Here is a 13097-nt window from a genome sequence, read left to right as displayed (position 1 = left end):
TCCTCAGCTGTGCCCATCCATCTCCTGATGCCTTCAAAGCGCCTTCATTCCTCTCCTGGTGTATTTGTCAGTCTTCGTAATTTATAAGTGAAGTTTGTTGCTCATAGTTTGGGAGTCTGGGCAGTCCGCAACCAGTGGGTTCCATGCTGATGATGGCACTTTCTGTGAATCCTTACGAGGAAGAAAGAAAAAGCTCTCTCTTTTGTTAGGGCACTAATATCTCATTCCTGAACTCTCCACCCTCATGGCCTGCTTACTTCCCAGCTGCTCTGTCTCCTAACACCAAGCATTGGTGATTAAATTCTACTGTGTCGATTTGGGGAGAAACGGATATTCACACCTTTAGGATTTAGTTTTGTTCATTTGACTAGAAGCTGGGATACATTCACTTATTATTAGAAATTGCATAAATAACCAAAAAAAAATGACCTCTGTATATTGGCCTGTAGGCTGTTTACTTCTTCATAGCAGGTTAGAAACCTGCTTAAAAACACATTGGTACCAAATTCTTACACATCTATAGCTTTAAATTTGTAGTTCAATAGAGTATATCTTCACATAGCTTGTGAAATCACCCCCCATGGGCTAGCCTTAGATCTAAGACAACTCTGACAGTTATGCACTCCCATCGTTCAGAGTTCTGTTGAAGGAAGTCACCTAGACAGATAGTTCCCCTCACTTGGCCTCCTTTCCCTTAGGAATCTCTCCTGCCTGCCTCACTACTTTCTGCAAAGTGCCCCTTACTAACATTTTGGACAATTTTAGTCTGAAAAGGACTTCTGCATGCTAACCCATCAAACCATTGCCCTGACAAATCCTCATGTCCCAGTGCCATATTGTAGATTCATTTTTACTCTTTGTTGTTCCGAAGTACCCACACTACTCTGGAGCCTAAGATGCTAAACGTATCAGATTCCTTTAGGGTCCTTGTGTTTTGCCAATTAACTTTGGGCTTTCCCAAGAGTGCCTCCTTAGATGGACAGGTTGCCTGCTGTTTCACCTCCGGATGGTGTACTTAAACTTGTGTACATGTGTGGGGTGTCATTGTCAGGTTTAATTATAATTGCCAACTTGATTGGACCAAGGAACAGGTAGGCCTGCTTTGTTTTGCGGTGGTGGCTTCCCCACTTTAATTCTGCCACAAGTCTAGGAACATCACCGAATTCGAATTTGCTCAGACTTTTGTTGTTGTGGATCAGAATGACAGCCTTATGTGTTTCAGCCTTAACTAGAATTTTTTTTTTTCTTAACAGATTTTTGCTTCTGGCAATATGATAGAATATACTCTGGAAAGGCATCTATCTGAAGAATGTCAAAAATGTAGATAAGAGTCTAGCTTTGGGAAGCAGTAGGGGGTTGAATGATGAGGCAGGGATTCAGAACGTGGGGACTGAGCTCTCCAGGCTGCACCAAGGACAATGCTCAGTGCTGGGAACTGGGAGGCCTGGATTTTAGTGGCTCTGTGAGAGATGGGAAGCATTGTATTGATTCTGAGTCAGGTGAGGAGTTGGAGGAAATCCCTGCTACTCTCAGTGAAAAGATGAGTTGTAGAGAGCTAGGATGGCCAATAGCATGCTTGGCTGGATCTTAGGTCTGGGTTTAGGAGAGAGATGATCCCCAGGTTTTATAAACACTATCATAGCCTCAACCATCTTATGGGTTCTTAATGTGTATGAGTACCAAGGTCTGGGGAACACTGAATGGGGAGACTCAGGGGATACCCAAAAAAGTCAAAGCAAGTTCTTTTTGGAAAAATCTACCTCACTCTAAACTCCTTTGGACTTCTATAGTTTAGCTAAGTCAGATATAAAGTCATGGCAAAGTGCAGAGCAGACATGAGTGATATTCAGGGGGCAACAAGCAGCAAGATCACATCTTGTGTTGGAGTCACCATATGCACATGTAGGAAATAACACAGCAGGAAAGCGTGTTTCAGAGGGAACCAGCCATGTGGTGCCCACCCCTCGCTAGTGCACCTTGATTCACTCTTTACACACTATGCACACTGTGCTGAAGAGACCGCCATTATCAGGATCGCCACCCACCCTTGCCTACCAGGTCTTCCAAACACCGTCCTGCATATGTCAGTTACATACTTACCTACAGACGTCTCCAACATAGCATGTGCAAAATGGAACTCTTGTCTGCAACTCCCTACTCCTTGGCCTTTCCATCACTTAAGCCTAAAGCTCTTGAGAGCCCTCGGTTTCAGGTAGAATATTAGTTAAGACCTATTTTAACTCTGAGGGTTAACAACAATGAGGCTTTGGGAGAGTTTTAGAAAATGTACTTTAAATATCATCTTTGTACCTAAAGCTTTATGTTTCTGATTATGTCTGACTTCTGAATCCAGAAGAATCAGATCCCTGCCCCCTGGTGATTTTCTGGGCCCAGGAAAAAACACAAATGTGTGAAAATATTTACAATTTGTAAATGAGGAAAATAAACAGAGAACTTGGATAACATGTATTTTAGCCTGTTACCTTGACAGGTAGACCTTGCTAATGGCCTGAAAACCCAGGTTCAAATTCAGAATTTTCAGTCTGTAGTGAGACGTTTAAACATTTATTATTATTATTATCTTATGCTGTTCTTTGTTTGGTAGGTCTGGCTTGGTTACGGTTTTGTGAGGCAGGATCTTATTTTGTAGAGCAGGCTGGCTGTGAACTCAGCACTCCTGCAATAGCCCCTGAGTGTGAGGCTCCACCCTGAAGGTTTGCTCTTCCTGATGGAGATAAAATAATCAGGGCAGGTTTCCATCTTCTTATGACTTATTCCAACACAGAAGCCCTTGTCGGGGCGGGGGTCACACGAACACCAGAGCTGGAGCATGACGTTATGTAGTGGCGGTCTCCCAGGGTTCCTATCTAGATGTGTACACGGTACCCTGCTCAACACCAAGGCTCACCAGTATAAAGTTCTCCTAGCCCAATAGCCAGTGTCCTCAACTATGTGAGATTTTGGCTAGCTTGAACAGACCAGAGGAGGGCCAGGAAAGGGGCTTCTCCTGCACAATGCACAGGGCTCTGACATTTTCTCTAGAACTGTTCCTTTCTGATAGCCATCTGTAGTGAAACAATGAGGTCACATCCTCTCTGGCTTCAGTAACACTGACTTCTCAGCACATCTGCAGTTATCTAGAGATTTGTTTATAGTTCACCACAGAGAGCTTCCCCCCTGCTTGCCCTTTGCCTCACCGCCTCTTCTCATCAAAGGAGGGATTTGTCTGCAGACCCAGCAACACTTTTGGGTGCCCTGGCCCTACACGTGTGTTGCTTTGTCAAGAAAGGCTTTCTGTCTCCTGAAGATGGCACTCTCATTTTACTTCTGCTCATCCACACGCTTCATCTCATTCTGAAATGGCCTTCTGGTTAGCCTGTGCGCCCTCAGACTTGTTAAGTTGTAAAAGTCCAACATAAGTGAGCCCCAACAGAAATGCATGTCATAGAGATGTAAAATTGGTTTGAAAAATGTAGAAGGGGGAATTCATCATCAATTAATGACTTCTATTTTATTTTAAATTTAAAATTATGATTATAGTGTGTGTGTGTGTGTGCGCGTGCGCACAGAGGTCAAAAGACAATTTTCTGGTGCTCTTATCTCCTTTTACCATGGCTTCTAGGGATCAGGCACAGGTTTCTGGGCTTGCACAGCAAGTGATTTTACTAATTGGGCTAAATGGATGGTTCCAGTTATAATTTTTTTTTTAAATGTTAGTTTTAAACCCTTCTTCCAAAGGATACAGAGATGGCTTTTGCAGAAAAGCTAAAATTACAATTAATCTAATTATCAACCCACGTTGATATGTTATCAGTTTTCTTGATGACCACTTCACTGAATTATACTTTAAATCAAGAAGATGACATAATCAATGAATATTGGTTGAATATTGATTACTCTCAGATTTACTGAGGTCTAATTCAACCAGAGTGAATTTACAATCTCTGCCCTAAGGATGTGGTACCCTGTTGGAGGAGGGAGATGCTTGTTGGTTCCCAGCCACTTAGCCCCCAAATAATCACAAGGAAACTGTATTCATTAAATCACTGCTTGGCCCATTAGCTCTAGTTTTTTATTGGCTAACTCTTACGTATTAATTTAACCAATTTCTAGTAATCTGTATATCATCACGTGGCTGTGGCTTAACAGGTAAAGTTCCCAGCGTCTGTCTCTGGGCGGCTCCGTGACTTCTCTCTAAACCCCGTCCTTTTTTCTCCCAGCATTCAGTCCAGTCCTCCCCACCTAGCTCTGCTCCGCCCCGCCCTGCTCTGCTATAGGCTCAAAGAAGTTCTTTATTCGGGAAATCCCACATCTGCACCCATTCTCTAAGGGGCCACGTTCTGCCTCTCTGTTCAAGGGAAGTGAGAGAGTGTCTTACCTTCCATTACAGACAGAGACTATGATGCTAATTTTGGGTATCAACTTAATTGGAATAAGGGATGCTCACATGGCTAGCTACGGAACCTTTCTGGCTATGTCTGTGGGGTTGTTTCTACAATGTTTGTATCAGCAAACTGCATATTGACAACCATGGTGGGGGCCCAGGACAGAGCAGAACTGTGAGGGCTGGTGAAACTGCGCCGCTGATACCATTGTCTACCTCAGACATCAGCACCTCTGCTTATCAGGTCTTCAGATGTGGAATGGGCCTTATCCACAGGTTTCTGGTCTCAGTTTGTATTTACTGGGCCTCAGTCTGCAAACCATAGACTGTGAAACCTCTCAGCTTCCAGTTCTATGAGCCTCCTAATGGACGTCTTTCCATGTATCTGTTGGTTCTGTTGCTCTGGAGAATGCCGGTGGAGAGACACCCAGTTATGGCAAAGGGATTGCTGCTGCCAGCAAGAGTTTCAGAAGAATGTGCCACAGAGAAGGCTTCCATTATGGCCTAGGCAAATGGGTGAGAGCTGGTGCTGCTTCCCGGGCAGGCACAGAGCTGGTAGGTAGGTGCTACGTGCCCCTAGCTCCTGTGGCACAGTCCTTTAAGTCTCCCTTCCAACAGGCTTCCCTGTCTAGCGTGAGTCCGCATGGGGACAGGACTCTTTCTGACCATCACCAGCATCTGGATCTCTTTGGGCATTATTGAACAGCTGGAGCTATTGTCCAAACACATGAGCCTGTGAGGGACACATTTCACATTCAAGTCATGAGAGGAGGGGTCAGAGAATGAGATTTGCTATACCCAGGGCATGGCCACAGCCGAGACGGAAGAGGAACCCAGGGGTCAGCACCTGGGTGGCACTGACCCTCAGGCACTGCCTGTGTGCGGCGAACTCCCTGACCAACAGGAAAGAACAGCCACCAGTCGAGGATTCTTCCACAAATCACGCTTTATTGAAGCCTCTTGGTTGAAGGGAGAGCAGGAAGCGAGGGGCCCTGAGCTCTGAGCTGCAGCTGCTTATATAGGGACTAGGGGTACGTGCAGGCCTCCTATTGGTCAAAGTGTCTCAGCAGCCACTCCAAGCTCCCTGATAGGTCCAGCACACTGAGGACACTGAGCATGCCCGAGATGGTGGTACTGGCTATGACCTTATATGGAGTTGTTTATCCCAAGCCTGCAGGGACCTGGAGCCCTTTTGTAATGGCAGCCGCAAAAGCTGGCTCCTTGCAGTGAGTATGCTGGAGTTAGTGATTGGACCTCTGGAACCATCGGCCAAAATAAACTGCTTCTTCCTTAAGTTGCTTCTGTTTCTGGCGCTTTAATACAGAAACAAAGAAGACACTAATATATCGCCCATCCATCCCCCCTGTTCTCCCAGCTCACTATATGGTCTAGGCTGGCCCTGAACCTGAGGAAGCATTCCTGCCTCTTAGCCTTTTAAGTTCTGGAACTACAGGTCTTAGCCATGGATTCCTTTTTTTTTTTTTTCCTATTACTACTATAGGTCAAAATGTCTCAAATTCTGACGTCTTGGCCTGTTAAGTCTTCATTGACAGATGGTGGCTGGGGATGGAGGTAGCTATGGATTGTGTCTGCATCCCTGTCCTCTTTCTACCATTTACGAATAGCATGCCTTGCTTGAGCCATCATGATCACAAATGTCTCCAGCCATTGCCAGATGTCCTCCGGGGGACACACCCACCTCAGTGGATGCTACTGGTCTAAACTGCCCTTGAAGGGTTTTATCTGAAATCCATCTTTCACTGCTTTATTCCCCTTCTTTGTTCTGCTTCCCACAGCTCTTCACTGATCTCCCCTGCAGTAGGTGCTTAACAGAGCCTTGTGCCTCAAAATCCTTATCTCAAAAAAAAAAAAAAAAAAAAAAAAAAAAAAAAAAAAAAAAAAAAGTTCATTTCTTGACAATAGAAAGAAAGCCTGGAGAGAAAGCAATTCTGAGCAGATAGAGACTTTTCAGGTATCGGTTTTATCCTCTGCATAAGAAAGAACTCTTTTTGTTCCAATACTTGGCAGTATACGAAGATGGTAGAGTGGGCTAACCTGGGGTAGTTGTACTGCTAAGAAAAAAGCAGAGGAAAGCCCTTGCAACATGCACTAACACATATTTGTTGACTGGTGAAGTAGCTTCTGGAGTAAAGGCCAAGCATTTGAAAGGTAAGTTTTGCATTATTATAATCTGAAATGGCCAACGTTGTTCCTTTTCTTATACAACTAAGAATCTATATAAAAACATCACAACATTGCATGGTAATCCATAACATGCACAAAAAAAAAAAAGGAAAATAAACCTCCAAATACATGACCTAACAACAGCAACTTGAAGTATTGAGGCCTGGCTTTCTGGAATCAGGAGATAAAATCTGACTCTTCATTCCTGGTGGTGAAGCGTCAGGCTTTTGGGTCAGGTCTGTAGCTTTGAGATCTATCTAAGAGGTCACAGTGATGCTTATTGAATGGGCTCCTGCCCACAGTGTGAGCTAATAGCCTTGAATGTGCATCTGAATGCACTCCCTGTTGCTTGGTAGGGTTTCACCTTTTCATCACAGGGGTCCTACATGTCTCTTCTGCGGGAATGGCTCTCTTCCACTTCCTGCAACTGTTAATAATTTGCAACTGACTTTGCTGGGCTCTGATCCTACTTAGTAGTCAGGCTTGTGTGCCTTGATTCCATCTTCATGGGTAGATGTGTCACTTGTCCTCTGACTGGTTCTATTTGCTAAGGCTGCCACACAATGTGTTGCATGCTGACTTTGGCTCCACAGTGATTGTGGAGTCCACCAAGTTGGCAAGCCAATCAAGAAACTATAATGTGGGTGACTATAATGCTGTGTCACAGTTCCCATCCTTCCGTCCCCTCTTCAGGGCCTAGCATGGTGCATGGCACACAGTGGATGCTTCGTACACATCTGCAGAATTGCATTGAAAACCGTGGAGTAAGGCTTCCACTGAAGAGGGTCTGGGAATCTAGTTATCTCATCAGAGCTTTTGCGTTAAGTCACAAAGCAACATGCTGGCTTCTTTCCTGGTTACTGACTTAGTTACCCACTTGCCCTTGATCTCACATAGCTTCAGCACTCCCCTTAGAGACTTTGGGAAGAAAAATTGTTATCATAAATCTTTGCTGTTGTCTCAGGACTGATAGTTGGGCTCTGGTTGAGGCAAATAATTTCTTCTTCCAGCTTTTGAGGATATACTTGAATAGGAGTCCAAGACAAAATGATGAAAAGCATATTTTCATATTCTCATATTTATATCATTTCCATACCTTAAACCCTGTGCTTCTGACAAGCATGACCGGAAGATTCACCTCTGGCTTTGTGGGTACCTTCCTGGGAAGACAGAGTATGTGCATTCCAGATGGGAGTATGTATCCATAGAAGAAACTATAATGTGGGTGACAGACATCACCATGTGTGCCTTTAGCATCTTGACTGTAGAATAGCAAAGAGGCAAGGAAAGGAGAGAAGCAGGAAGAAGGTGTGAGTTGCATTTTACTCAAGGTGAGCACATGGATGTCACTAAAAATGGCCCAACAGACTCAGTAGGATGCCTGCCCTATGAACATGCACCTTGTGGCTTCCTCACCAGATATTGTTTGAAGAATGCCATTGTCTCTCTTTCTGGATCTGGGAGGGGATGGAGGAAGACATAGTCTAGTGTACTAAGATTTGAACTCAGGAACTGACACACAACCCATATGGAGGAAGACATAGTCTAGTGTACTAAGATTTGAACTCAGGAACTGACACACAACCCAGATGGAGGAAGACATAGTCTAGTGTACTAAGATTTGAACTCAAGAACTGATACACACCCCAGATGGACCTCTGCAGCTATTTTTCAAATATAAGTTTCACTTCAGTAGTTGGTATCGATTAAATTGCCTCCAAGGAATCAGCAACTTAGGTCTAGTCCCAGCGGACACCATATCCTCTTCCTCTTCAGGAAAAAGGTTCTTTTTTATTGTTATTATTTCTGAATTATAATTGCTATGGAATATTAATTTTACATTTTATTTTGACTCTCACTACTTTCCGTTCTTCTGTCTTCTTGGTCCCTGTCCCTGCCATTTGCATTCAGGTAAGACAGAACTTGCCATCTAACCACAGTCAGATACTAGCTAATAATTAGGATAGGGTCCGAGGAGAGATTTTCAAATATGGAGATTATCAGTGTTCTAACTGAAGCTGGACACTGGCCCTCAAAGGAAGACTTTCTGGCCCTTTGACAAATAAACATGTATGAAGTTCTCAAGTAGAAGAGCGTGCCTTCTTAGTGCCTGGCTTATTCCAGGTGGAGTCGGTTGCCAATGACCAGGGAAATCTCAAGAAGAGTGATCTTAGTCTTTGATCACTGGGTAAACTGATATAGAAGGTGCAACCAAAGATTCCCTACTTAGTGAGCACAAATACAACACGCACAGCCAGGAGATAAAAGAACAGAGAGAACTTTCTAATTTGAAGTCTGTCAGGAGACCTTAGAAGTTATTACAGAAGCAGTTCCTTCTTCATAGAAAGGAATCCTAGGAGGCTTCGTTAGAAACCCTGTATGCACTCATGTAGTACAGCACTTAGGAACTGTGGGTCTGTCTGTGGGGGTTATCTTGTTCATCGACTCAGACCACTATGGGTAGCACCATTCCCTAGGCTGGGCCTGAACTGCGCGGGTAGAAAGGCAGACAAGTGAGAAAGCAGGCAGCAGGAGTGCATTTGGTTGTCACCTGTTCTTGAATGTGGATGTGGATGGCATTAGCTGTTTGAGTCCCTGCCGTGACTTTTCTTCTCAACAATGAACTTAAATTATATAAGCTTGAATTATGAACTGAATAAACTCTTTCTTGCCATAAGTGGCTTTTTGTCTCACAGCAACAGAAAGAACACTAGGACATTTGTGATTCTATTTATTTATTTATTTATTTATTTATTTATTTATTTATTTAAGATTTCTGACCCTTCCCCACCGCCGCCTCCCCTTTCCCTCCCCCTCCCCCAATCAAGTCCCCCTCCCTCGTCAGCCCAAAGAGCAATCAGGGTTCCCTGCCCTGTGGGAAGTCCAAGGACCACCCACCTCCATCCAGGTCTAGTAAGGTGAGCATCCAAACTGCCTAGGCTCCCACAAAACCAATAGGTGCAGTAGGATCAAAAACCCACTGCCATTGTTCTTGGGGTCTCAGTAGTCCTCATTGTCCGCTATGTTCAGCGAGACCGGTTTTAACCCAGGCTTTTTCAGACCCAGGCCAGCTGGCCTTGGTGAGTTCCCGATAGGACATCCCCATTGTCTCAGTGTGTGGGTGCCTCCCTCGCAGTCCTGAGTTCCTTGCTTGTGCTCTCTCTCCTTCTGCTCCTGATTTGGACCTGTTGCTAAGACATTTGTAATTCTTGAGTTTGATGACATCTTATCTGGAAGTAGAGAAGGGCTAAACTGGGCATGCCTGAATAGCAGGGTTTTCATGAGGCAGCTTTAGGATAGTTGCAGATAGTCTACGAAAGGATGACCAGATCAAATCAAGTAAGGGGCCCTGCAAAGAGCATCCCTACTGTGTGCTTTTATAGAAAAGCCAAACAAGAACACAAATGAAGATGCAGAGTTTACCCAGCCCTGGAGTTACAAACACAGGAGCTGTAAATACATCCTATTCTCACGGATGCAGGCTAAAGTCAGCTTCCTGAACACTTCCTTGCCCCAGTCTGCCAGATCAGACTCCAGCCAGCCAGGACAGGACACTGTGGGCAAGCTTTATTACCTGTTTTGCATGGAGAATCTGGATGGGAACCAACGCAGGTAACCTTCCCTATATAAGCAACCCCTCTTTCTCTGTTTGAAGGGCTACCAGGCCTACATGTTCTTGGTTGAGCTTCATCTCCCATGTAGCTTGAGCAATTATTCTAATAAAGACCTAATAAAGGGCTCTTGCATAATTGTTTATGTGCTCTTACCATCAGAATAAACCAGCTCCAGGGACAGCAGCACACTGAGAGTAGATTGCCTACTATCAAGTTATCCCCTGGATAATTTTTCTGTGAGGGATGAAACAGAGCCCCTGGCATTCTGGTTGCTCTCTGTCTCTCTGAAGGTCGGATTTATCTCTGATTGTGGCACCTAGTGTAGCTACTCAGTCTATTCAGTGCAGACTGGCAGCCTCCTCAAATTCTACTCAACACTGGGAAAGCGTGCGGTAGAGCCTGGCATGGGTCCTCTGCAAGAGCAGCAAGTGCCTTTTACTAAGGAGCCATCTCTCCAGCCCTCAAACTGTCTTTGAAGCACTCATCTGGGGCTCCAGAAGGAGAGGGATGTTGTTTCAACGAAGAAAGAGTCAGTCAGAAGGAGGCCTGTAGCTGGTTTTCAAGTCTGGGTGGGAGCAAGGTGTGAGGGGTGGGACAGCAGGCAAGAATACGAAGGACAGGTTCCCAGAGAGAGAGGAAAGGACAGCAAGTCCTGTATCCAGGGTGGGTTCAAGGCCGTGGGCAGTGGTCCCCCTCCTCAGAGTGACAGGATCCAGGGAAACTCTATAGCTGAAGAAAAAGAGAGAGAGAGAGAGAGAGAGAGAGAGAGAGAGAGAGAGAGAGAGAGAGAGAGAGAGGCTGGACTAGAGGGGCCAGGGGACTGTGAGACAAGGGAGTTGTGGTCATCTTCCGGGTTGTCTGGGCACTTCCCTGTGCCAGAAGAACCCTACTCTCATTTCATACTTAGGGCCTGCACTGGGGTTGCCAGGCTTGCCCTCTTGAAATTGATATTGTGCATGCCTGTGTGTTTGCAAGTGAGGTTCATGGACAGAGGAGCATGCCCCAGGTCTGGTATTTCAGTGCCTGTACAGACAGTCTCTCATGGTTTATCATGGATGGATCTCAGCTGTTCTCCAGGCAGGGGCCTGGCTCAGCTTCATTCTTCATTCTCAAATCTTGGAATCCAAGCTGCTTTCCAGCAGGGACTGGGACACATTATCTTGTGTTGGGAGTGTCGTCTGTATTCTTCTCTAGTTCTCTGCCCCACGGGAGCCCGGGTACAGAGGACACCATGGCCAGGCAATGCGGCATCTCTGGGTAAAAGTAATTGACACCTCCCATCCACACTGACTTCTGCTCAGCAGGGAACCAGGGTAGAAAATCTTTCCTACTCTTTTCATAGAGGACAGGGCTTCTCTGTGTAGTCCTGGCTGTCCTGGAACTCACTGTGTAGACCAGGCTGACCTTGAACTCAGAGATCTGCCTGCCTGACTCTCCAGTGCTAGAACTAAAGATAAAGACGTGTGCCATCACTGCCCTTCCTGCTTTTCCTCCAGGCATTCGATGTAGCCAGTGTAGAGGTCTGTAATGATCGGGAGTTTTCTGTCTATGTGGGTTGGGGTGGAAGGCCATGGGAAAAGTTTCTCTCTTCTTGATGAACTCACCTTTCCATTTTGAAATACTCCCCACAAATTCTCTAGCTAGGCCTACTCAGCAGCAGTCAGGCTGTGGGAGGTGGAAGGAAGGACATTTTGAAAACCCCAGAGATGGCATCAGGGAGAAAATCTACTCCACAGGAGAGCACAGGGAAGGACGTCTGTAAGACAAAGGGCTGCTGCATACTCAAGGCACTTTACATGTTGTCTGGGGGTTAAAGGCCTGCTTCTGAGCCCTTCCAGCAGGAGGGAAAGCCACAGATGTGTGCCAGGTAGAGCAGATCGAGGGAGCATGAGAGAGATCCAGGACTGGAAGATGGCAGGAGCTTTCCATGCACCTTGGAGCTCTGGATCCAGCAGATGAGGGAGAGGGGGCATATGTGATGGTGAGCTTTAATTGTTAATTTAACACAGTCTGGATCATCTGGGAAGAGAACCCTAATAAGGGATTGTGCAGATCAGGTTGGCCTTGTGGCCGTGCCTAGAGGGGATCGTTGAAGTGGGAAGATCTAGGCAGTGTAGGTAGTACCGGTCCCTAGGCAGGAGATCCTGAGTTGTAGGAGAGTGGAGGAAGTATGCTGAGCACAAGCACACATGCATCCATTCCCCTTGCTCTTGGTTATGACCATGGCTGGCTACTTCAAGTTCCTTCCACCAACATCCCCAGACTGCAACCTGGAACTGTAAGCTAAGATAAACCCCTGTCCCCTAAGTTGCCTTTGTCAGGGTATTCTGTCACAGCCCCAGAACAGACACCAAGGCTGCCTAAGACTGCAGCAAACAGGCTGCATATGCAGGTGCCTATGGAGTGTGACCGAGTTTTCCTTTCTTCCTAGGGGTAGCTGGTGTGGGCCTGATGACAGCAGGGAGTCAGCCTTGAACCCTCAGCCAATCTCCTCTTCTGAGAGCACGGAGTCTTTGTGAATCAAAACTGGTACCTTCAAGGTGAGAAATATGAAGACAATTTTTCAAGTTTTGACTCATTTGTGAAGGATTTGGCATGTGTGGCCCCAGTTACATACCTGGCTGCCCCTGCAGTCCCCTTCTTAGAACTGTGGTCCTGGAGGCGAGCTGGCTTCTCCAGACCATGCCCCTCAAAGCTTCATCAGTGATTGTGCCCAGTGACTGTTGAAATAAGAGCGGCAGGGCTGCGTCCCCAGCACCCCGGCCGCCTGCTAGCTCATGCCCGAAATAACAACACACAAATTGTATTCTTTTAAACACTGCTTGCCCATTATATCTAGCCTCTTCTGGGCTAACTCTCGCACCTGGACTAGCCCATTTCTAATAATGTGTGTAAGCACCCCAAGGTGCGCTTAC

The sequence above is a fragment of the Alexandromys fortis genome, unplaced genomic scaffold (genome assembly GCF_014885135.2).
Source record: "Alexandromys fortis isolate MF-2015 unplaced genomic scaffold, M_Fortis_MF-2015_v1.1 scaffold_133, whole genome shotgun sequence".
NCBI lineage: Eukaryota > Metazoa > Chordata > Mammalia > Rodentia > Cricetidae > Alexandromys > Alexandromys fortis.
The sequence above is the reverse complement of the archived record's forward strand: the minus strand, read 5'-3'. Positions refer to the sequence as shown.